A 25788-nucleotide genomic window follows, 5' to 3' on the forward strand; every position below is an offset into this window, starting at 1 on the left:
AAAGGGCTCACTGATGGCAATGGCTGTCCTCATTGCAATGCACCGTTAACCCTCAGTGCCGCCACACCACCCACCCCCCCACCCCCTCCCTGGTCATGGCATCCCCCGACCCCAGTGACCTTTCTTTGAGGGCGCCCAGCTATTGAGGTGCCCTCTCCCTGGTGTTGCAACTGCAGCAACGGCCACCACGAACTGATTGGACCCACAGCTCTTGGGGGGCGAGCCACAGTCCTTAATTCGACGGTGGCCTCTTAATTGGCCACCACCAGCAATGCTGCCCCAGGTCCCACCACCAACTGACATGGAGTTACCTCCCACTTTCGGTCCCAGCAGCAGGACTTCCGGCATCTCAACAAAATTCAGCCAAATTACTTATTAACACACAGGCAGGCAGGATGGAAAACATGGGAGATAAGTACATTACCGCCACGACAGTGTTGCAAAGAAACACAACAGGCTCTACCCATAGAAGAGAAAGAACACAACAGCAGGGCCAAGGACAAACCACTGCTACTGCAATGAACTGTAAAACGGCACACAGAGAGAGGCTTTAATCTGCCAAAGAGAATCTTACAAACAGATATAAAAAGAGATTCAGTGTCTACGTAAGGGACGAGGGGGAGGAAGCAAGGCTGAATGTGAGCAAACGAACAACAGGTATACTTTTTCTACCAGGAAACCCTGCTTTGATGGTAAAGCAGCAAGCACCACAATTTTAAAGTAACATTCAACTTGTAAGGAACAACGGGTCTGAGCACTCTATTCAAGTATTGGCATCTCAGTCACTTAATACCTTCTTGTGATTTGTTTTTGTTGATTTGATTCCCCATCATATTTCACTTGGTAAATCATTGCTAAGTTTATGCATCAAGTGCAGCCATTTGGGTACATGCTGCAATAAATAATTGGAACGTACTGAAAAAAGATAAGCACTGGCAATGTAATCTCAGGCTGGAATTTGTGCTGCATTTATACAGCACTCCCACATTCAGACCAAACCGTACTCCATATTTCCTCAATTTTTATTTTGCTTTTTGGATATAATTTTCCAACACGCCAGTGGTCAAAGCAAGAAACAGAAAAAGAGTGGGAACAGTTTCCGCACTGTGGTTCCCGTGCTGTCACCCAAGTGGAGTTAAGAATTTTAAAGTCTAAGCTCGGACACTGGATTTTGCAGTGCAAATAGCAGTGAATGCTGAAAAATTTACCCAACGTCGCCCTCATCCGGATGACCACCTTCGTGTGCAGCTGTATCAGGCTGTGCATAGAGCCTCAGTACGCAAACACCAAGTGTCACTACGTACTGAGGTTTTATCTGTCCCTGGTGTTGCGAAGGATGGGTCTGGTCACATTGCCATGGAACACTCCATCCAGTTGGACCGTGCCATACCACCTATTCTTCGTGGGAAAGTTTCTGTGGGAAAACACCTTTGACCACCAATCCATCAGACAGTGGTCTGCACGGAATCTCCTCAAGGCCCTACGGGAAAAGGAGATGTTGGATCCTGTTGGATGGTTCCCTGAGCAGACTGCCAAAGTCATTTGGCAGAGTGCCTCATCACAAAAACTTTCAAACAAGCACCAAGACATAGCTTGGCTGGTGGTGAGAAGGGTCCTCCCAGTCAGATCCTTCCTGCATGCCTGGAGTCTCACCCCCTCCACACGCTACCCTCGAGGTGGCTGCGGCGGGGAAGAGACGGTTGCCCAAATCCTTCTGGAATGCGTCTTTGCAAAGCAGGTGCGGAAAGAGATTCAGTGGTTTTTGTTGAAGTTCATCCCAAGCAGCCCTGTAACACAGGAGTCTGTGCTCTACGGGCTGTTCCCAGGAACGCACACAGAGATAAACATCAACTGCTGCTGGAGGACAATCGATTCGGTGAAAGATGCTCTTTGGTCTGCCCGAAACTTGCTGGTCTTTCAGTGAAGAGAGTTGTCCACGACCGAGTGTTGCAGACTGGCACATTCCAAGGTCCAGGACTACGTTCTGAGGGATGCACTAAAGCTTGGGGCAGCCACTGCGAAGGCTCAATGGGGAAAGACCACAGTGTAAGGTCCTCCCACCAAAAAGTGAACTGAGGGGCTGGACCCATGGGAAACCCCTCGGGCGGTCTACACCAAATATGGGTTTGCTGTAAAATGTACTGGCTTGTAAAATGGAATGGAAGAGTTGTGAGGCAATTCACTCCTGTAATTGAACGAAACTGATTTTCTTTGCACTTTTTGGAATGCCAGCTTGGTGCTGTTTTGAACTGTTTTGTAATGCTTTTTTTTTTATAAACAGAATTTTATGAATAAAGTATATTTTTGGGAAAAAAAAAGTGAATGCTGAAAAGTTTGCCACTATTGATGTCTGCAATGGCACCACAACTTTCGACGCACGCATTGCACTGAAAATCAGAACTTGTTGTGGTACGACTCAATGGGCTCCAGAGGAGCGTACAATGACGGTCCCATCGAGCCACTCTTCAAAGCGGCAGGGACCTGTAACTCAATAATTTGGTTTGATTGCCCACAAGTTACACTGATTTTCACATCTATTATTTTAAAGCTGATATTTGCAGGTGCAGAGCCTGCTCAGTGGGTTCTGCACTATAAATTTCTATTTGCTATGTTTTTCTCAAGCTTCATTTCTCCTTGCTGCCAGTTTTTATTTCTTTAAGTACTTGCCCTGTTGCCTCAGCTGCATTACTTTCTTTAGTCTTTCTTCCAGTTACATTTTGCAATGTGCAAATGCCTGACTCCCCATCTCCAGACTGCCATCCTGGCCAGCCTCTAACTTCCTCTTTCTACAGTAGTTAGTGATAAAAGAGGAGTGAAAGCTGACATTGCATTCCACTCCACAAGCAACATCAGCTGTTTTCATTTGCCAACCAAATTTCTGCAAGACGTATGTCATTTAATTCTTGACTCACCCTATTTAAGCTTCTTGAACTTGAGGTTTATTCAAGCAGATTATATATTGTTCTCAAAATGTGGCCAACACGGACAAGGCCACATTTAATACCTAGTTACCCTGAGGGCAAAGTGTGAACTGGAGTCACATGTAGGCCAGGCTAGGTAGGGTGGCAGGTTCCCTTCCCTGGAGGGCATGTAAAAACCCAACAGGTTCACTCAACAATCCAACAGCACAGCCCACAAATCACCAGATTTCAATTTGTTCACTCGCCCAACTTACCATGGTGGGATTTAAACTCACCACTTTTGGATTGCTTGTCCAGTATCATAGCCATTAGGCTACTATATCCAGATGTACTGGATCCTTTTAAAAGGTGTGCAGCAGAGTGTACAAGACCTTGATGACAAATGAGAAAAACCCAGTCTTCATTTGAAGACAGCAGTACAGGCCTTAGAGAGGGTGCAGAGGAGATTTACTAGAATAGTACTGGAAATAGGCAACTTCAGTTGTGTTGAGGAGAAAAGCAAGAAGTTGGGGTTGATCTCTTTGGAACAGAGAAGGTTAAGGGGAGATTTGATGGAGGTGTTCAAAATCATTAAGGGTTTTGACTGAATAAATAAAGAGAAATTGTTTCCAGTGGCAGAAGGGTCAATAACCAGAAGCTACAGATTTAAGATCATTGGCAAAAGAACCAGAGAGCAGAATATTTTTTTTTTAAAAAAGCAAGATATGATAATCTGGAATGTGTTAATTGTACATCAATTTTTTTATTCATTTGTTGTATAATTGTCTTTAATTATATGCAGGTGGAGGGCAATAACTGGGGTTTGATATGAGCACTTATAAAGAGACACTCACTGAAACTGGGTGATTGAGTTAGGAAGTATATGCTTGTAATGTTTCACTCTGTAAATAAATAGAAGACTGAGTAAAGATTGGCTCCTGCATCGTCCTTCACCAACTGACTTTCTGGAATATAACAGAAGGCATTGCCTATAAAAGATGGAGGAAGCAAATTAAATAATAGCTTTCAAAAGGAAATTGAACAAATACTTGAAGGGGATAGGTTTGCACGACTATAAAAGGAAAGGGCAGAGGAGTGGGATCAATTGGATAGTTGGAAAGAGCCAGCATAGGCTCAGTGGGTCAAAGGGCCTCCTTCTCTGCTGTATTCATTCTATGATTGCATATTGTTGTCACAGAACATATTTTTGGTCATCACATGTGTAATGGGATATGATTTCATAATTAGAGGTAAGCTGAACAAGAGGTTGTAAATATCCCAGCAATATTTATTAATTTGAAAAGATGTGCTCTCTCCCTTTATTTACAAGTTTTGAAGCGTTAATTGTGCATTAGGCATTGGGGAGAGAAAAGTTGGGGGGAGGGGCTGGGGAGCGAAAAAAATAATAAAAATCGGCCTTTATGACAGTTCAGGATGTTCCCGGCGCCAGAACAGATGAAGCAACATTCAAGGTCAAAGTAATTGACAAGCAGAACTTTCTTTTTGGTCTAAACTGATTGTGGGAAAAAAAATGACTTCAGGAGATATGGGTGAACTCAAAAGGAGGGCGAGTTTATTTAATAGACTAAATACATCACTAATAAAATTCTACAAGTGCAAATTGTCAAATGACCTTAGATCAGCAGCACTTCCAAACATGGGAACTGGAATAAGCAGGAAAAGAGCAGCTGATCCATTAGGCCCACCCCACAGTCACGATGCCTGGGGCATCACGAAGAGAGACTTCCTACAGTCTTTAAAGTATGTAATCTCCTGGAAGAGGCAAAATACACTGCGCCAGATAAAACACTGCGGGAATAAAAACCCTGCAAAATTTCTCTCACTCCCTCAGGCGATCAACACCAGCCCATAACATCACATTGACCAAGCATATGTTAACCGTAAATCCATTTTGCTTTATATATAAAGCAACCTCTTCCCAATTTGCAGGCATAATTTCTTCAAGAAAGAGAGGATGTTTACATGGAACTTACATACAGCTGCCTCATTGGGTGAATTAATCCTCTCAAGTGAGTTTAAATATAAAAGCAAAATACAACACAGCTCTAGAATGCAACTGGATTCAGATCTCAGATCTGCAACAGTCGAACCAACTTGGGCTCCAAATGCCTCAGGATATTTGACTCACATAATAACAGTTTGTAGAAAAGAAATTGACTGCTACTCAGGAGTTGAATAAAAGGTGCATTTTAATAAGAGGCTGCCAGCAAATAGGAAAATAATGTTTAAAGATATTTTGGATAAATGGTAGACACGGAGAATAAGTATGGTCCGAATGTTTTTTTTATATAAAATTCAGGATTAAAATAAATATTTACAATCTATAGTTATTACAGATTAGAATTTTGTCACAAAACATTCTGGTGCCCTGCACTGTACATGCAATGAGGGGTGGACTATGCAGCCTGTGGGTTGAGAATGGTCTCAAATTCAAAGGATTTTCAAATGGTTTATGTTATTGGAGCCAAAAATATTAAATTTAAAAATAACTGTCTTGTTCATTAAGATGCTGTACTTGACCCGATCATATTTTATAACAGGATCTGCTACAAATCACTGCTGCCAAGTCTTTTATATAATAGCAACATTATCATTTCATTGACTTCATTGAAGAATGGGTATGTGAAAGGAACTTACATATTCCCTAAATCCAACTGATACAGTGCAACAATCAACAAAGTCAATAGAATGTGAAACCGTAAAGCTGCAACAGTTGAATGCAAATCAGAAGACATCACGATCAAACTGTACATTTGTCTGATCAAACTGCATCTTTAGTAATGCAACCAGACAGAGACAAGGGATATACAGGGGTTGGGGGAGAGAAGAGCCACAAACCTGTTCCCTACAGTTAGAGGTCTGTGTCATGAGGAAAGACTGCAAAAAAAAAAACTTCGAACATTATGCCATATGCCCTTGGAAAAAACATCAAGAAGTGGTCATAAAGAAGTATTTCAAAGAGTATTGGTAAATCCAGAATATTACCTTAAAATGTAATACAAGGTGCCACAAATTTAAATTAGTAAAAGTCAAATTTAGGATGGCTATCAGGTACTTCGACTTCAGACAAAAAGGAAGTGAATAGATATCCAGATAGAGGAGTGAAGGCAAAACTCTAGAATCAATTCAAGAACTAATTGGATGCTGCAATGGATGGATTTTAGGGATGGACGAACTAAAATAGCCTGAGTAGACTGAACAGGCTATTTGGGATTTGTGGTTCATGCAGTTCCACATAGGGAAAACAGCTAAAAGGAACTAGAAGTTTTAAGGTATTACGGAGGATGCCAGTGATATAATGGGGAGGGGGTGGGGAGGAGGTGTATACAACTTTCTACAGATTAGAACCATTGAATAATTAAGGAAGTGCCTCAATAGCAAAACATCAGGGCAAGTTTCAGGGAATTGAAATTATCTTTTTTGGACATCTGGGTTGTTTACAAAAGTGTGTTTTTCATTCTTATCTCCAGTGACATCATTACACATACTCTGCCTATGACAAAGGAGCGTTAGAGAACTATGACGTCATTTGGTCTTGTATTTGTCACTAACAATAAGGATCTGATCATTATTAAGATTGCTAAGTACTGCTACATGCTTAGAGGCTGTATTTATTATTAACTGCTTCACAGTGGTGCAGTGGTTAGCACTGCAGCCTCACAGCTCCAGCGACCCGGGTTCAATTCTGGGTACTGTCTGTGTGGAGTTTGCAAGTTCTCCCTGTGTCTGCGTGGGTTTCCTCCGGGTGCTCCGGTTTCCTCCCACAGCCAAAAGACTTGCAGGTTGATAGGTAAATTGGCCATTATAAATTGCCCCTAGTATCGGTAGGTGGTAGGGAAATATAGGGACAGGTGGGGATGTGGTAGAAATATGGAATTAGTGTAGGATTAGTGTAAATGGGTGGTTGGTGGTCGGCACAGACTCGGTGGGCCAAAGGGCCTGTTTCAGTGCTGTCTCTCTAAACTTAAACTAAACTAAACTTGCGCTCTTCTTGTGTTTGCAGAGTACAATACATTAGCACCCATTTTTTGGTAGGTTCCTTGTAGCTTGAAGTTCCTGCACAAACATGGGAAATATACTTATGATTCCACTGTATATGTGGACAGACAAGAATTAGGATAACCAGGGAACGAGTAGGGCCCATTAGGGACTAAAGGGGCAATATATATGTGGAACCAGAGGACATGGGTGAGGTTTTAAATGATTACTTTTCATCTGTGTTCACAATGGATGATGCAAGTGTAGAGGTCAGGGAGGGGGACTGTGATAAACTTGAATGTATTAGCACTTTTAGCAGGCTTAAAAGTAGATACATCCCCAGGCCCAGATGAGGTGTATCCCAGGCTGGTATGTCGTACAGCCCAGCATAAAAGGATTTGCTGATCCTTAGTATGTCAGACTGAATACGTTACAGAGTCATCCTCTTCCTTCAGACAGCTGATCACAGAGCTCTGTGTACCTTTTGAAAGAAGAAACGCGAGCCACGTCTCATCCTGCTCAATGGAGCGGACTCTGGACCGGAGGATGATCTTGGAGGCCTCTATGGCAAAGAGCGAGGCCTGTTGGCTCTTCACTTCTTGGAGATCCTCCTTGACCTCGACCCCCATCGACCGCAGCCGGAGCAGATTTTGCATTCTTTTCTGAAGTTAGGACATTTCCTTTAGTCCCTCTCTCACCCTCTAAGCACCTTTGAAGATAAAGAACCTCTTGATGTTCTCCTTGATCGCCTCCCACCAGTGCACTGGAGACTCAAGAGTTTCACAGTTCTCCAACATTTGCAATCCCTTTTGAGTTCCTCAATGTTCTCTGGGGTTAGCAGTGTAGCATTGAGCTTCCATGTCCCCCTGCCAAATTGCTGGTCATCCTGCAAGTGACTGTCGGCCAATGAGAGGCGGTGGTCAGAGAACACAAGCTTGACGTCGGTGCATCTGACCGTGAAAGCACGGGACACAAACAGGAAATCAATCCTGGAACGGGCAGACCCGTCCGGTCTTGACCAGGTGTATCTACACTGTGCTCCGTCTGCAAGATTGCTGAAGACGTCGTGCAGCTCGGCATCTTTTACTGTTTCCATTAGGAATCTGGACGTAGCATCCAGTTTGCTGTCGTCACTGCCAGATCGTCCAGCTGCGTTAATGAAGCAGTTGAAGTCACCGCCAAGAGTGACTGGCCTGGATGTTGCCAGCAGCAGTGGGAGCTGCTGGAAAAAGAAACACAGTCAGCCACTCGCTGCATTGAGCCAGGACGCACATGTTGATCAACCGGAGCGGAACATTGTTGTACATTACATCTGCTACGAGGATGTGACTGCCTACCACCTCCTTAACTTCGGAGGGGAGGTTGCCTCCCCATAGCAGAATACCCAGGCCGCAGGAACGGGAATCATTACCCCGACCAGATCGATGGCCCGTGGGACCACCATCACGACCATTGCCTGTAGATGCTGAGGTGTGGCATTCCACACTCCGGCGGAAACAGCAGGTCGGTTTTGACCTTGGTGAGATAGTCCAAGGTCGAAACACATCGCGTAGTGGATTTAATGCTACGCACGTTAATCGAAGCAATCTTTATACCCATTTTAAAGTTGGGTGTTGTTTCCCACACCAGTTGTCCTTGCTAGTCCCAGTCCTTGGGTATGTTCCTGCATACCCATAGTGTACACAAGTAGTTTCACATTCATTGGGCTCAGAAACCTCTCCTGGCTACTCATGGCGGGTCTGTTCTGCTGGGGTGACATCAGGAAGCGGGGGTCTTGTAGGCAGCAAGGTTTGGGCTGTCCGCTGCTGTTGGTGTCTTTCCCCTCTGTCCCTCCTCGAAAACATCACTGCTCCCAGCTTCCCAGAGCTGGGATGTGTTGGGCATCTTGCTGGGTTCGGTACATGTGGGGCTCACAGCTTTCAGTGCCCCAGAGCTGGGGAGGGCTTTATCTTCCAGCTCCTTTGAGTTCTGCCGTTTCTTTTGCAAGTGCCGTTTTTCCAGCCCTTCCTCATCCATTGAGGAGGAGCTGCCGTAGTCAGTCTCAGACAGCAGCCTCCTCTTGGCACTGGTTTGGGTGGTGGCCTGTTTCTTTTTGGGAGGTTTTTTCTTTGTGGTTTTCCTTTGTACCACTTGCTACTGACCGGTTTGTCCATCTGCTGCCTCCTCCTCCTCAACTGATTCTGTCTGTATAGGAGGGGTTTCCAGGCACAGGGTAGGTTGCTGATTGCAGCTGCCTCCCCTTTCTTCTCCTTCTCAGGTAGACTTTCCTCACTGAGGAGAGGGTTGTTTGTCTCCTTCCTAGCACCAGACATGCTCACCATTCCTTCTTCCGGCCTTTCCTTGGACCTTGCCACCTGTGCATAACTGAAGCACTGCTTGGGGCAGGTTTTGTAGAGGTGGCCTGTCGCACTGCACAAGTTGCAGCACTTACTCTGTTTACAGTCCTTGGTCTGATGGCCTTCATTCTTGCAGACAACTGTGCTGCAGTTAGCTGCCACGTGACCAAATTTACCACAGGTGCGACAAACTCTAGGCTGCCCCGCATAGACCAAGAAGCCTCGACTTCCCCTGATAGTGAAGCTGGAGGGGGAATGGATGATAGCTCCATTGGCATCAACCTTCAAGGTCACCTTGACCTGCCGCTTGCTGGTATAAATCCCAAATGGGTCCTTGACATCAGTGCTGCTGCCGGCCACCTTGATGTACCTGGTGAGGAAGGCGAGTACATACACGACAGGAACACGGGGGTTGTAGAGGTGAATTGTCACCACCCAGTCGCGTTGCGATAGCAGCAAGAAGAGTGACTTCACTCTGAGGATCGACAGCGGCACCTGGTTTCCCTTCTCCTTGAACACCTTCAGGAACTTGATGCATCCAGACACATTCTTGAACGTCATGTTGAAATATCCACTGCTGGAGAAGTCCTGCAGGCAGAAGATGTCTGCAGCTTGGAATCCACAACAATCAATAAGGATTTTCTTAATGAAGAAGGTACGGTCAACAGGTGCACCTCCTTCATTGTCCTTCACCCCCACCCGAACGGTGTTACGCACTCCCTGACCTGAAGCTCTAGAATTGGTTACAAACATTTTACTCAAAACCTACCTAGAACAGGATCAAAGGCCACTAATCATGGTTTCTCCCCTGCCAGGTAAGTATCTGCTAGTCTTTCTTGCTTTCTATCAGGGCCCCTGAATCCAACATTTCTCCCCAACGAGTATATTGTAACTCACCTCAAATTAGCTGTCAGACCACAGAGTGTCTGTGAGCCCAAAGTTTATCAATATTTCAGTGTGCAATTTGGGTATATTCAATGTGTGTTTGCTGGCACTTCTTTGTGATGGTATGTCTTCTAATTGTTTCTGCATAAAAATAAAGAGCGAGGTGGATGGTCACTGTCTGTTTAACTTCAGGAATGCAAGCGATTCAGTTTCTTCTGTTGGATCAATAATGAGGGAAGCTGCACTGTCCGAGGTGCTGTCTTTCAGATGAGCTGTTCAACCACAGCTCCATCTACTCTCTCAGGTGTGTGTAAAAGATCCCATGGCACTATTTCAAGGAAGAACAGGGGATTTCTCCCCAGTGTCCTGGCCAATATTAATCCCTTAATCACCATCACAAAAACAGATGATCTAGTCATTACCACATTGTTGTTGTGGGAGCTTGCTGCGCACAAATTGACTGCTCAGTTTCCTACATTAAGACAGTAACTACACTCCAAAAATATTTCTTTGGCTTTTAAGTGCTTTGGGATGTCCTGAGGTCGTAAAAAGGTGCAATATAAATGAAAGTCTTTCTTTTATATCTACCTACTAGTGTGTCAAATGTTTTCAGATGATCTAGAGTGTTGATACAGTTAAACTACTAGATTATAAAGAAAAGGCTTAGCTACATCAATTTTTGCTTCCTAGATAATGGAAGACAATACACATGACATTGCTCATCAGAAGAGATGACTTTTCAACAGCAAATTGCATCAGTCAGATCAAAACAATTGGGCAACCAATTATCAAAAAGTCTTTCCCCCCCACCCCCCAAGAGGAACATCAGTCCAAAAGGACCTGGACGATTATGGATTACAATCCTTGGAAAGATTGCCAACCTAAGCTTGGAATAAAGGGCAAGCTATCTGTTAAAAGGAATTATATTCCATTTTGGATACAGCATCATTTACTATCTGGTCCATTAGTAATGATTCATAGATACCATCAAAAGCTACAATACCAGTGAGAGATGACAGTTGGCCACAAATATTTAAGAGGTACATACAAATGATAGAATCCGTATTTCTTAAACCAAAAGCAAAAAGGACCAATGGCCAAAGAACAAGATTTCAAATGTTGAAAAAATATGAAAATCAGGAGGTTAAAAAAAAACAAATTGTAAGTCGGTGACTTTGAGGAAGCAGGTGGTAAGGTGCTCGAGTAGATTTTCCACTCTTAAAATTACAGAATCTCAATGTGGTTTTCATTCCATCTGCTGTCCTTGCATTTTACTACTTCAATCCATTCTGAATTTTAATTCCATCTTCTACCTTTTTGTTCTCGACTACAATCAATTTTTATGTTGTCTGTCCTTTTATCTTTATCATTTCTGGGTCACTTTGATCTCTGTCATTGCTTCTATTGGAATTTTCTTCAGGGATGACTCAAGCTGTGAATAATTGAGTGGGGGCTGAGAATGGGCTGCGAACCAGAAGCTGGAAAATTAACAGCATCTCGAGGTCAGGTTGCAGTCACATCAGACTGCAAATAAACCCTGTTGCTGACATCTCTAACCGTCACATTTCATAAGTGCTAATTCACTGTGGAATACAAGAGAATCAGGACAACCCTCCTCGAGGTATGTCAGTTCAGGTAAACAGAATAAAAAGCAACAAAAATACGTATGACTTGACCCAATGGCCTAGAGATTTCACCATGTGCACACTTTTTTTCTCTGGCACTAAACAGCCTCCTAAATCTCTAATATGGCAAGCTGGAAGCCCACATTGATAATGACCTGCAAGTGTGCTGGAGTTCATTCAAAACTCTGTTGCCCATATTCTAATTCGTATCATTCTGCTCAACTCTGTGCTCGCTGACTTCCATTGGCTCAGTCCATCAATGCCTCAATTTTAAGATGAATTTTAAGGGTGAGAACCCTTGTGTTTAAATCGCTCCATAGCATCTTCCCTCTGTCACTTCTTCCAGCCTTACAACATCTCTCCATTTCTTAAATTCTGACCTGGCAGCTCAATATTCCAAGGTATAGAATCTTCAGGCGTGATGGGGGAGGGGGAGAAAGAGGTGGCATTGCACGGTTGATCAAGGAGTCAATTACTGCAGTAAGGAGGGATGATATCTTAGAAGGTTCCTCAAATGAGGCCATATGGGTAGAACTTAAAAAACAAAAAGGGGGCAATCACTTGGCTGGGAGTGTACTACAGGCCTCCAAACAGTCAGGGAGAGATAGAGGAGCAGATATGTAGGCAAATCTCAGAGGTGTAAAACTAATAGGGTAATAATAGTAGGGGATTTCAACTTCCCCAATATCAACTGGGATAGTCTCAGTGAAAAAGGCTTAAAGGGGGCAGAATTCTTAAAATGCATAGAGAGCTATTTGAGCCAGTACGTAGAAATTCCTACAAGAGAAGGGGCAGTACTGGACCTAGTGGCGGCGCAGTGGTTAGCACCGCAGCCTCACAGCTCCAGCGACCCGGGTTCAATTCTGGGTACTGCCCGTGTGGAGTTTGCAAGTTCTCCGTGTCTGCGTGGGTTTCCTCCAGGTGCTCCGGTTTCCTCCCACAAGCCAAAAGACTTGCAGGTTGGTAGGTAAATTGGCCATTATAAATTGCCCCTAGTATAGGTAGGTGGTAGTGAAATATAGGGACAGGTGGGGATGTGGTAGGAATATGGGATTAGTGTAGGATTAGTATAAATGGGTGGTTTAGGGTCGGCGCAGACTCGGTGGGCCGAAGGGCTTGTTTCAGTGCTGTATCTCTAAACTAAACTAAAACTAAACTAATCCGAGGGAATGAAGCTGGACAAGTGGTAGAAGTGTCAGTGGGGGAGCATTTCGGCGATAGTGACCATAACTCTAAGATTTAAGATAGTAATGGAAAAGGACAAAGATGGACTGGAAACAAAAAGGTACTGAATTGGGGGAAGATCGACTTCAATATGATAAAACAGGATCTGGCCAGAGTGGACTAGGAGCAGCTACTTGTAGGAAAGTGTACATCAGACCAGTGGGAGTCACTCAAAGAGGAAACAGTGAGTGTTCAGAGCCAACATGTACCTGTTAAGGGGAAGGGTAGGACCAACAAGTCCAGGGAAATGTGGATGTCAAGGGATATATAGGATTGCATCAGCAAAAAATATAGAGGCTTATGACAGATTCAGAGTGCTGAAAACAGCAGAGGCCCTAGAGGAGTATAGAAAGTGTAAGGGAGCATTTAAAGTAATTAGGAGAGCGAAGAGGGGACATGAAAAAACACTGGCGGGCAAGATAAAGGAAAATCCCAAGGCATTTTATAAGTATATTAAGGGCAAGAGGGTAACCAGGGAAAGAGTAGGGCCCATTAGGGACCAAAATGGCAATCTGTGTGTGGAGCTGGAGGACGTAAGTGAGGTTTTAAATGATTACTTTTCATCTGTGTTCACTATGGAGAAGGACGATGTAGGTGTAGAGATCAGGGAGGGGGATTGTGATACACTTGAACAAATTAGCTTTGAAAAGGGAGGAAGTATTAGCTGTTTTAGCGGGCTTAAAAGTTGATAAATCCCCAGGCCCAGATGAGATGTATCCCAGGCTGTTATGCGAGGCAAGGGAGGAGATAGCAGGGGCTCCTTCACAAATTTTCAAATCCTCTCTGGCTACAGGAGAGGTACCACAGGACTGGAGGACAGCGAATGTGGTCCCATTATTCAAGAAGGGTAGCAGGGATAAACCAGGTAATTACAGGCTGGTGAATCTAACATCACTGGTTGGGAAACTATTGGACAAAATTCTGAAGGACAGGATTAATCTCCACCTGGAGAGGCTGGGATTAATCAGGGATAGTCAGCATTGCTTTGTCAGGGGGAGATCATGTCTAACTAACTTGATTGATATTTGAGGAGGTGACTAGATGCGTAGATGAGGGTAAAGCACTTGATGTAGTCTATATGGACTTCAGTAATGCTTTTGATAAGGTCCGCATGGGAGATTGGTTAAGAAGGTAAGAGCCCATGGGATCCTGGGGCAATTTGGCAAATTGGATCCAAACTTGGCTTTGTGGCAGGAGGCAGAGGGTGATGGTCAAGGGTTGTTTCTGCGAGTGGAAGCCTGTGACCAGTGGTGTACTGCAGGGATCAGTGCTGGGACCCTTGCTGTTTGTAGTGTACATTAATGATTTTGACGTAAATATAGGAGGTATGATCAGTAAGTTCGCAGATGACACGAAAATTGCTGGTGTTGTAAATAGTGAGGAGGATAGCCTTAGATTACAGAACGATATAGATGGGCTGGTAAGATGGGCAGAGCAGTGGCAAATGGAATTTAATCCTGAGAAGTGTGAGGTGATGCATTTTGGGAGGAATAACAAGGCAAGGGAATATACAATGGATGGTAGGATGGCAAGATCCTAGGAAGTACAGAGGGTCAGAGGGACCTTGGTGTCCTTATCCATAGATCACTGAAAGCAGCAGCACAGGTAGATAAGGTGGTTAGGAAGGCATAGTCACTGTTGCTATGTGGGAAACGCGGCAGCCAATTTTGAGCACGAGATCACACGAGCAGCATTGTGATGATGTTTAATTGTTTAAGGGATAAATATTGGCCAGGACACCAGGGAAACTCTCCTACTCTTCAAGCTAGTGCTACGGGATCTTTCACGCCCACTTGAGAGGGCAAGCAAGATCTTGGTTTAGCCTCTCATCCAAAAGGCAAGTTATGATCGCAAGTACTAAACCTATCCTCTTGCGCTGCGAAAAGCTTAATTTCTTCTAAATTTGGTGGCCTTGATTTTTTTTTTCTAATTATTAGTAATGGCTATCTTTTACTTTATTCTTTCTTGGGTTAGTGGAAATCCAGTAAAGATAATGGCCAAAAAGAAAATGAAAGTTTGCCTCCATCTGTTGTAAAAAGAAACTAGAACGTTGCATTCCTAAATAGGGATCTCTGAAGATGGCATGTTCTTCCTTGGGAACATGGTTTTATTTTGTCCGTCTGACTGAAATGGTCCTGTCAATCTGCAGTAAGTTTAGCAGGTTCTTTTTTTTAAAACCTTAACACTGAGAAAATATTGACTCCTGTTTTTTAGACTGACTCACCTGCTATGGAACTCCATGGGTCCTTGGAGGTCTGAGAGGTGCTTCCAGGCAGTCGATGAAATTATTTACCTGTATATGGGAGCACTGCACCCTGAGCTCAATGCTTCAAGATTTGTGTTCTGCATATAATTGTTTTTGTTGATTTTGTGGCATATTTCCATTCCTGTATAATAAAGCACATTCCACAAGTACATGATCCTTGTGGATAAGGAAGTCAACAACAAATTGCATTTATATAGCACCTTGCATGTAGGAAAGCATTCCAAGGAGGTTCACAGGAGCATAAACCAGACAAAGGTTTGACACCGAGTCAAAGAAGGCGACATTAGGACAAATGACCCAAAGGCTTGGTCAAGGAGGTAGGTTTTAAGGAGCATCTTAAAGAGAGAGGCGGAGAGACGGAGAAGTTTGGGGAGGGAATTCCAGAACTTAGGGCCTAGACAGCTGATGGCATGGTCACCAATGTGCCAGCCTGCCTTGCTAAATGCTCGAGCAGGTTATTGTCCCGTCTGCTAAAAGTCAAAACATTTGATAAAATATCAGCCAAATTTTGCAATTGGAATATTAACAGGACATTGAGGACAGGGAGTGCTCAAACTCATTCAAAATGCATGATTTTTCTTTAAACTTTCATACGCTGAAATAGAGTACATCATGCAATCTGTAACTTAAATTATTTTATTCATTGATTTTTTTTCTACATCTTTACTACTTTAGCAGTGTAATCTGCTGCACTATCAGCTAATTCACACATGTTGATGCACTGACTTGATGAATGACGAGTTAGGATGGGTTTAGGATCTCTATGGCATAGATCTCAAGCAAGGACATGCCAGCAAGTCAAGGTAATTGGATTTGTGTATTTGTTGAGTTATTACTTACTTTGTCACTGTATACCAACTAATGAATGAATGAATTAATTAAATGAAAAGGACAGAAATTGCATTTATTTCACTGCTTTCAGGATGTTCCAAAGCACTTTACAGCCAATGAAGAATTTTTGAAATGCAGATGCTGTTATAGTGTAGGATAGACTGTTGCTATATACACTTTCCTTTGAAAAGCTAACATGAAGGGTAGGTAGTTAGTTTGATGTTAGAGTAGGTTAAATGTTCGGCACAACATCGTGGGCCGAAGGGCCTGTACTGTGCTGTACTGTTCTATGTTCTATGTTCTATGTTAGGTCATGGGTTCCCTGTAAGTGTCTCTAATCTGCCTAGGCCCCAAGCTCTGGAATTCCCTCCCTAAACCTCTGTCTCTCTACCTGCTTTTTTAACCCTTTAAGATGCTTCTTAAAACCTCCCTCTTTGACCATGCTTTTGGTCATCTGTCCCAATATCTCCCTATGTGGTTCAACATCATATTCTGGCCTGTATAATGCCTGTGAAGCATCTGGGATGTTTTATTACATTAAAGGCACCATATAAATACACATGGTTGTTGTGTGTCAACTACTCTTCCCATATAATCAAGTGGTTAGGATTCCCAGTTTTCACCCGGCTGGCTCATGTTCAACTTCCAGTGTGGGAATGACCCTTTTGCAAATAACCAGGGGGCATAGAGGATTCGAGGTGACTTGGAGAACTTTTTTTCACTCAAAGAATGGTGGGGTCTGGAATTCACCATCTGAAAAGGTGGCAGAAGCAGAAATCCTAAAAAAGCACGTGAAGTGCCGTAACCTACAGGGCTGGAAGGTGGGATTAGGCTAAATAGCTCTTTTTCATCAGTCATGGACAGGATAGGGCTGTGCTGTAAATTATCGATATTTCTAATTATAGGAAGTCTCCCATCACAATTTAGGCTCTTCCACTAACTCTCACCCCACCCCACCTCCTCAGCCAACACAACTTGTGAACTTGCGCAAACAACTTGATGACCTTTTTCTTATAAACTGACACAGGCCCAATCAACTGTTATCTCAATGAATTACACACTGGAGACTAGGCATGAGGCCCACACCTCTTACTGTTACTTCAGAAGACGGAGGATTATCAGTCTATTAGACCACTTTTATACAGGCCAAACAACTGCCCCAGGTTTATTTAGATAGAAAACGCACAACAGCAATAAGGCACAGGAAAAATACTGAACAGCATCATACTGCTGTTTGAGAACTGAAATGTATCCAATGTTAATGCACCTTTATTTTGTAAAAGGAAGCTTCCATTTTACAGTTTCTCAAGGTGGTGCAGATCCTTTTAATGAATCAGCTGTCATTTTCCTTGGCAGACATCCCAGAGTCTTGAAAGACATCTTTTGGAATGTTGCATGTTGCATATGCACACCTACAGAACCTGTTGCGTGGTCACCACAAATAAAAACCCAACACCTTTACCCTGAAACTTAATTAACCCATTTCTTTGAAGCAGTGATGTACAAAAGAAGAAACTTGCATTCATGCAGTAAAAAAAAAGTTTTGTTCTCAAACTTTAGACACCATCACCCACCACAGTTTTATTTCTATAAACAAATTTGTCTGGACTAATTTCGACAATGAATCACAATTACAAGTTACATATCTGTCTAGTCAATGCTGCGTACATTAACACTTAAAATAAAACTGTCCCACCAAAGGGAATTCTTATTCAAGTGCCTAGTTCATGCTCAGTGTTTCTGCTCCACCATTTTGTTCTTGGTGAAAGAGGCCACCATTTTAAACCTAGCTGCTCAAAAAAGTCACAATAAAAGACAAAAATTCCTATTCTTATCAAACACACAACTGTAAGTGTTGATATCCTATCAAAGTCATCCTGCTCGCTCTGGAAACAGCCAAGCCATTAAAGATGCATTTTCTCCACTTCCTAAAATGGTAAAAGGAAAAAAAAAGAACTTGCATTTATGTAGTGCCTTTCATGACCTCAGACTGTCCCAAAGTGCCAATGAAGTACTTTTGAAGTGTAGTCACAGTTGTAATTTAGGAAAAAGGAGAAAAAAAAAGAGGTTTTCAGAAAATCATCTACCCTACCAACATGAAATAGCTGTCTGTAGAGTCGCCATACTTGACAGCAGTTTATTGGAACCCTGCATCTCCTAAAGTAGCAGAAACTGTAGAAACAATCAGGAGCAGCCCGTCAACCACAAAACGCTTGCCTCTCGTGTACTGACGCGATAGTGATCGGGGCTGTGATCAAGACTGATTTTGTTCCAACAAGGGTCATCACCTTCAAGCATGACTATCTATGCTCAACCTACTGTAGTGGTGTGCTGGGATCGTACGTCTTCTTTAAATGACAACCGCAAGCTTTACATTCAGATTCAACACAAACACTATTTATTGTCTTACTTATTTAGATTGCATGATTCCAGGAACAAGTCTTTCCTAGTATCAGTGGCCTGATCTCTTAAAGGTCCAGGCTCTTAAAGGCGAAAGCCACTACTGCACATTACGTACATTAAAAACATGACTGAACTCAAAGTTTATGGCTTTTGAAAAAGGGAGATAAAATCTGGCAATTTTGAACTTTGTTTCTATAAATGTGTTTTTTTTTTTAAAAAATTTGCATTTAAAATTTGGAGCTTCGATGCCTGCAGGCTGACAGGTGACTGTCCACTGTATTTATTTAAGCAATACCTTTTAACCATTAAGTCCTAATTGTTCTCAAATAGCATACTTATGTATGGCTAGGTGATAAGTGCGGTTTTACCTTTGTGGGGCTTTCTTTAAATCATGTCAGTGTGGTTGACGGTTGGCTTGGTCTAAACCAATGTTAATGTCAACTCTGAAGGCATGAATGAGGCAAACATAATAGCAACAGCAGACCTGCAGAAAGTCTTGCCGTCTGCAATATAAATGTTGTCACTCAGCCCGGGTTACAACAATAGGAACTGGCTGGTTCAAGACCATCGTACACTTGGAACTGCAGGCGAGGGAGAGAATTTGATGGGCATGTGGCAAAGTCCTGGCAACACCATTGTGCACCTGTCCACTTCAGTAGAGGAGGTATTGCGGTAAAAACAAATCCACCAGCAGATCACGTGTCCTGAAAACACAACTGTACAGAGAAATGGATTATCTGGGCCTATGGATAGATCCTGTTCCAATATCCAAATTGTATTTATTGAAATCCAGGTTATTCTGGGCAGTAGCACAACACGTATCTCAACAGTCCTGCAACTCTCAACAATGCACTCGATTCGAAAGGCATCAATCAGCAGTTAAAACCACAACTTGAAAGAAGGGTACTGTGCATTGTGGATAAAATAGCTGAGAAAAATAACAGTACTTTTATGGGAGTATCAGAAGGATAAGTTGCATATTTTGATGCGAAATTACACTTGAATTTCATAGATAACAGGTATTGCATCCGTAAGATTTAAAGGTAGTTGTTATGGAAAAGGACAAAGATGGACCGGAAATAAAAGTACTGAATTGGGGGAAGGCAGATTTCAATATGATAAAACAGGATCTGGCCAAAGTGGACTGGGAGCACCTTCTTGTAGGAAAGTCTACATCAGACCAGTGAAAGTCACTCAAAGAGGAAAAAAAGAGAGAGTTCAGGGCCAACATGTTCCCGTAAAGGTGAAGGGTAGGACCAACAAGTCCAGGGAACCCTGGATATCAAGTGATATAGAGGATTGGATAAGGAAAGAAAGGAGGCTTATGGCAGATTCAGAGTGCTGAAAACAGCAGAGGCCCGAGAGAAGTATAGAAAGTGTAGGGGGGTACTTAAAAGTAATGAGGAGAGCGAAGAGGGGGCATGAAAATACACTGGCAGGCAAGATAAAGGAAAATCCCAAGGCATTTTATAAGTATATTAAGGGCAAGAGGATAACCAGGGAAAGAGTAGGGCCCTTTAGGGACCAAAGTGGCAATCTGTGCGTGGAGCCAGAGGACATAAGTGAGGTTTTAAATGATTGCTTTTCATCTGTGCTCACTGTGGAGAAGGATGATGTAGGTGTAGTGATCGGGGAGGGGGATGGTGATATACTCGAACAAATTAGCATTGAAAGGGAGGAAGTATTAGCTGTTTTAGTGGGCTTAAAAGTGAATAAATCCCTAGGCTCGGATGAGATGTATCCCAGGCTGTTATATGAGGCAAGGGAGGAGACAGTAGGTGCACAGACACAAATTTTCAAATCCTCTCTGGCCACAGGAGAGGTACCAGAGGACTGGAGGACACAAAATGTGGTACTATTATTCAAGAAGGGTAGCAGGGATAAACCAGGTAATTACAAGCCAGTGAGTCTAACATCAGTGGTAGGGAAACTATTGGAAAAAATTCTGAGGGACAGGACTAATCTCCACTTGGAGAGGCAGGGATTAATCAAGGATAGTCAGCATGGCTTTGTCAGGGGGAGATCATGTCTAACAAACTTGATTGAATTTTGCGAGGTGGTGACTAGATGTGTAGATGAGGGTAAAGCAGTTGATGTAGTCTACATGGACTTCTAGGAAGGCTTTTGATAAGGTCCCGCATGGGAGATTGGTCAAGAAGGTAAGAGACCATGGGATTCAGGGCAATTTGGCAAATTGGATCCAAAATTGGCTTAGAGGCAGGAGGCAGAGGGTGATGGTCGAGGGTTGTTTTTGCGATTGGAAGTTGTGTACTGCAGGGATCAGCGCTGGGACACTTGCAGTTTGTAGTGTACATTAATGAGTTAGACATGAATATAGGAGGTGTGATCAGTAAGTTTGCAGATGACATGGAAATTGGCGTGTCCTAAAGGGTGAGGAGGAAAGCCTTAGAACTAAGGATGATCTAGATGGGCTGGTAAGAGGAACAGAGCAGTGGCAAATGGAATTTAATCCTGAGAAGTGTGAGGTAATGCATTTTGGGAGGACTAACAAGCGAAGGGAATATACAATGGATGGTAGGTCCATAGGAAGTACAGAGGGACCTTGGTGTCCTTGTCCATAGATCACTTAAGGCAGCAGCACAGGTAGATAAAAGGTGGTTAGGAAGGCATATGGGATACTTGCCTTTGTTAGCTGAGGCATAGAATATAAGAGCAGGGAGGTTATGATGGAAATGTATAAAACGCTAGTTAGGCTACAGCTGGAGTACTGTGTACAGTTCTGGGCACCACACTATAGGAAGGATGTGATTGCACTGGAGGGTGCAGAGGAGATTCACCAGGATGTTGCCTGGGCTGGAGAATTTCAGCTATAGAGAGAGACTGGATAGGCTAGGGTTGTTTCCCTTAGAGCAGAGAGGCTGAGGGGTGACCTGATTGAGGTATTCAAAATTATGAGGAGCACAGATAGGAAGAAACTTTTTCCCTTAGCGGAGGTGTCAATCACCAGGGGGCATAGATTTAAGGTAAGGGGCAGGAGGTTTGGAGAGGATGTGAGGAAAGTTTTTTCACCCAGAGGGTGGTTGGAATCTGGAACACACTGCCTGTAGGGGTGGTAGCGACAGGAACCCTCAACATTTGAGAAGTATCTAGATGAGCCCTTGAAACGCCATAGCATACAAGGTTCCGGGCCAAGTGCTGGAAAATGGGATTGGAATAGATATGTGCTTAATGGCTGGCACGGACACGGTGGGCTGAAGGGCTTGTTTCTGTGCTGTATAACTCGATGACTCTATGCATCAATTGCAAAGGAGTTGTGTAAAATTAGCTGGTGGACATAAACTGCCATTAATTTCTCAAACATGCTTGCTGTCAGTAAACGGAAGTCTTTGAAACTGTAGAGGAGAACAAGTTAGTAGTCAAGGCTAAATACTGATCCCGAACAAATATTATGCATTACCATGTACATTGCAGAGACTAGTCAAGTCTCAATTTTTGGAATATGATGCAGCCATTTTGGGTTTAAAATATAACCTGATGGCGCAGCCGATTAAAGCAAGGAAAAGCTGGGCCATGCAGACCAGGAGGGTCTCCTTTTTGACCACCAGTATATACTAGAGTTAGCTGATTTCACTCAGGGTAGTAGTAGGAAATGCCATAATTAGCCACATTCCCCTGGTTTAGAGAGCAAGACATCAGCCAGGGTTTCCAGTCCTGCTTGTTGCTGGACATTTACATGTGTGGATGTTGTTTGAGGACAGGAATTGGGTGGAACAGTGATGCTCCGCAGTCTGCCAAAGTTCATGGCCTTTTTTCCCCCCAAAAAGGCCTCTCTGCTTCACAGGTAAGACTATCCATAGCTGCCCTGAGAAAATGGTGTCAAGCCACCTTCTTGAAATTGCTCTAAGCATTTTGCTACAACAGTGGCTTGCTAAGCATTTTATGATGCAAATCACTGGTTGTTCCTCTCCCACACACCACCTCTCAAAACAGGGAAAACCTATCTAAATTAAGGCAGCCATTGGTGAAAGCTTGCATTCACAGACACACATCTACCCACCTCTTCTGTTGAGCCAAAGGACAAACACATATACCAATATACAGTGAGTACACAGCGTGTGCACACAAGTAGCCCTTATACAGAAATACGTGCACTATAATCCAGAATCTAGGTTGACTCTGCAGTCCAGTACTGAGGGAATGCTGCACTGTTAAACACGCTGTCTTTCAGATGACATGGAGGCCCCATCTGTTCACTCAGGTGTACGGAGATATCCCACAGAATTATTCAAAGAAGAGCAGGGGTGTTTGCCCCAATGTCCTGATCAACACATACCCTTCGCCCACCTGAAACAGCTGGTCCAGTTACTCATTTCATTTATGTGAGAGTTCTTTCTGTTTGCAAATTAGCTGCCACCTTTCCGACATCACAAGTGACTGCACTTAACTGGTTGTGAAAGCTGTCATGAAAGGCACTCTGTAAATGCAACTCTTATTTATATGCACTGTATAGCACCCACGTTACAACTGCACATTCTAAAGACTCACATACATACAATAATCTCTGGAATTAAGTCTATGTGGAACAGAGTGTTTCATATTAAACAGTGTCTATTGTACAAGTCAGAACCGATTAGGAAGGATGGGAGGAGACTGGAGTGCAACATAAACTGGTTGGGCTGAATGGCCTGTTTCTACACTGTATATTCTATGGAATTCTGGAACAGCACTTCACTTTACATTTCACTGCTGACTCTTCTCCCACAAAGAACTTGCTGGGTCTTGCCTTTATATATCCAGCTACTTCCTCCTCTTCCTCAGGGTGGGAGGAACTACCATGCCGACTTCCCACATAGCAGCCCCCTCAGGATTACTACAATTTGTACTGCACCCCAGGGTCACAAATGCCTTGTCCCAGAGGGATACTGTGAAATGCAGGCACCATTATAGCCCAAGCATTGCAAAAACATGCAGTTTTAACACATTTTTTTTTTTTTAAAAACACACATACCAGCACCCTTGCAATATACACCCTACATTTTAAACAGTTTCTTCAATTCTTAAAAGTTCCATCTCCAAGAGAATAGTGTGACCTGCTTTAACCTCTGCCAATGTCACTCGAGCAGGCTGCAATCTGTATAAATTGTCAGCACAGATTCCAGCTGGTCTTGCTCATGACTCTCAGGTTAGTTGACTTTTAACATTTCGCCTGAGCTGAATACACAGAGGTAATCTCCAAACAGCTTAAAAAGAAAGATTCAAACACATCGGCCTCAATGTTAACCCACAAAACAGGTGGGAGCGGGCACAGATAGTCAAAGAGTTAAGTACAGGAAACTGCCATTTTTTAAATGGTGGTGGATATCAGGGCATCCAAGGTGGGAGACTCATTAAAATACTTCAATCAGGATCACAGAGTGATTGGGAGCCTAATTTAAAATTTAGTCTTGCTCCACTAGGGTCAGGAAATTCGGCAGTGAAAGGGAGGTGGGGTGGGGCGGGGAAAGCCTGCTGGCTCCACAAGGCAAGTACCTCTTTCACCACTCCTTGTGGGCCAGAAGTGCTCCGCCCAGATCTGTCAAACCCATCAGCCTCCCCCCATCTCCAGATTGCTGAGAACTATTACCAAGGGTTCCCATCTGTGGCCTCCTGCCGCTGGTGCTCGCTCCTGCTTACCAGCCTAGCCAACGGGCGGGCAGTAAACAGAGCTAAATAATGCTAATGAGGTACTGCCATTAAGTTCAATGGGACATCCGCATCCCTGGCCTTGCTGGGATCTTTGGCTGCTTTCAGCCTCTCCCGCACCCAACCGGTAAATGTCAGGGCTTTTTTTAAATCTAATTATAGTCAAACTTTTGTAGCTGCAATAAGTCAGAAAGATAAAACAGGACACCATTAGAATTTACCATTAGGTATTACAGAAAGAGAAAAAAATATATTTTTCCCAACCAGGACATTTCCACAAATTAATTGGCTTCAAATCAGACTTGGATTTAAGTGCAAATTTCTCACAGCATTGGGCACCGTTTTACCTGAAAAAACTTTAAGATGATTCAGATAAAAATAAAATGTAGCACATTTCAGCCTGGAAGGTAAATGATAGGCTTTCAGAGATAAGCAGCAATGTTTAAAACCATGGCCTTCATCCATTACATCCCCTCCCTTTTCTACAGCATAGATCAGGTCAGGTAAAAAAAGTGTGGGGAGAGGTCAGAGGAAGAAAATATGGGATGATAACTAGTAGAACAGGGCCGGAATTAACAGCGGGTCTGAAATAGGCCACAGGGTTCGAGTTTAAAGAGGAAGGGTGGGACAGGCCATGAAAGGTCTTATAAACAAGGAGCATGATTTACAAATTGGAAACATGCTACAGCAAGAGTCCTACACAATCACAGCAACCACTGACCACAAAGTAATTTTGACAAACTTGAGGCAGAAACTAAATAATTACAAAGAGTTGGCAGGTTATGGAAACAAAAAAAAAAAATCAGGCAGTGTAGTTTGCATGACAGCTTTTCAGACTCAGCCATGCATTAGCGAGTGTGGAATGTTAAGTCAAGGGACACAGAATTCTTTTATCAGTTACTCGACACATAGTGTAATTAGAAATGAATTTCAAATTAACGGGACTTGAAAATTACTGATCCCATCAGGCTTTTCCTTCGTAATGAAATACATAAGTCAAAACATTCCACAGGCTTGAGAAACGACTTTTGTTGAAGCATTTGCATGCTGGTATATTAGCAGCATATTTAGCAAGCATATAGTTCATTTAATGAAATGGTTTAGCAAAAAATAAAACAAACTGAAGCTGCTCTAAAAAAAAAAAGAGGGAAAAAAACAATTCTGGAAATCTAAACTAAGTTTCAGGTCAGTGACCTTTCATCAGAACAAGCTATCTACAGGACACTGGGGAGAACTTCCCTTCTCTCTTTTGAATGGGATCTTTTATAAGCACCCAAGTGGCTAGCCAGCAGCCTTGGTTATACTCTCATTTGTAAGTTCTGATGAAAGGTCACTGACCTGAAACGTCAACTCTGCTTCTCTCTCCACAGATGCTGCCGGACCTGCTGAGTATTTTCCAGCACTTTGTTTTTATTTCAGATTTCCAGCATCTGCAATATTTTGCTTTTATCTACTTTTGAATTGTAGCCACTGATGTAATGTAGGAAACGCAGCAGCCAACTTGCACACAGCAAGCTCCAACAAACAGCAATGAGATAATGACCAGCTGATCGGTTTTCTTTGGTGTTGGTTCCAGAATAAGTAAATAGCTATCGACAGGACACTGGGGAGAACTCTCCCTTCTCTCCTTTGAATGGGATCTTTAATAACCACCAGAGTGGCTAGACAGCACCCTC

The 25788-nt window shown here is 43.2% G+C and overlaps 1 protein-coding gene across 9 annotated transcripts in view; it reads right to left on the reverse strand.

The window, feature by feature from the left end:
* nos1apa (nitric oxide synthase 1 (neuronal) adaptor protein a) overlaps positions 1-25788 on the reverse strand; it is a 442663-nt gene that overhangs the window by 380992 nt on the left and 35883 nt on the right. The gene's annotated exons all lie outside the window — the stretch shown is intronic.

This window comes from Heterodontus francisci, chromosome 8, assembly GCF_036365525.1.
Source record: "Heterodontus francisci isolate sHetFra1 chromosome 8, sHetFra1.hap1, whole genome shotgun sequence".
Lineage (NCBI taxonomy): Eukaryota > Metazoa > Chordata > Chondrichthyes > Heterodontiformes > Heterodontidae > Heterodontus > Heterodontus francisci.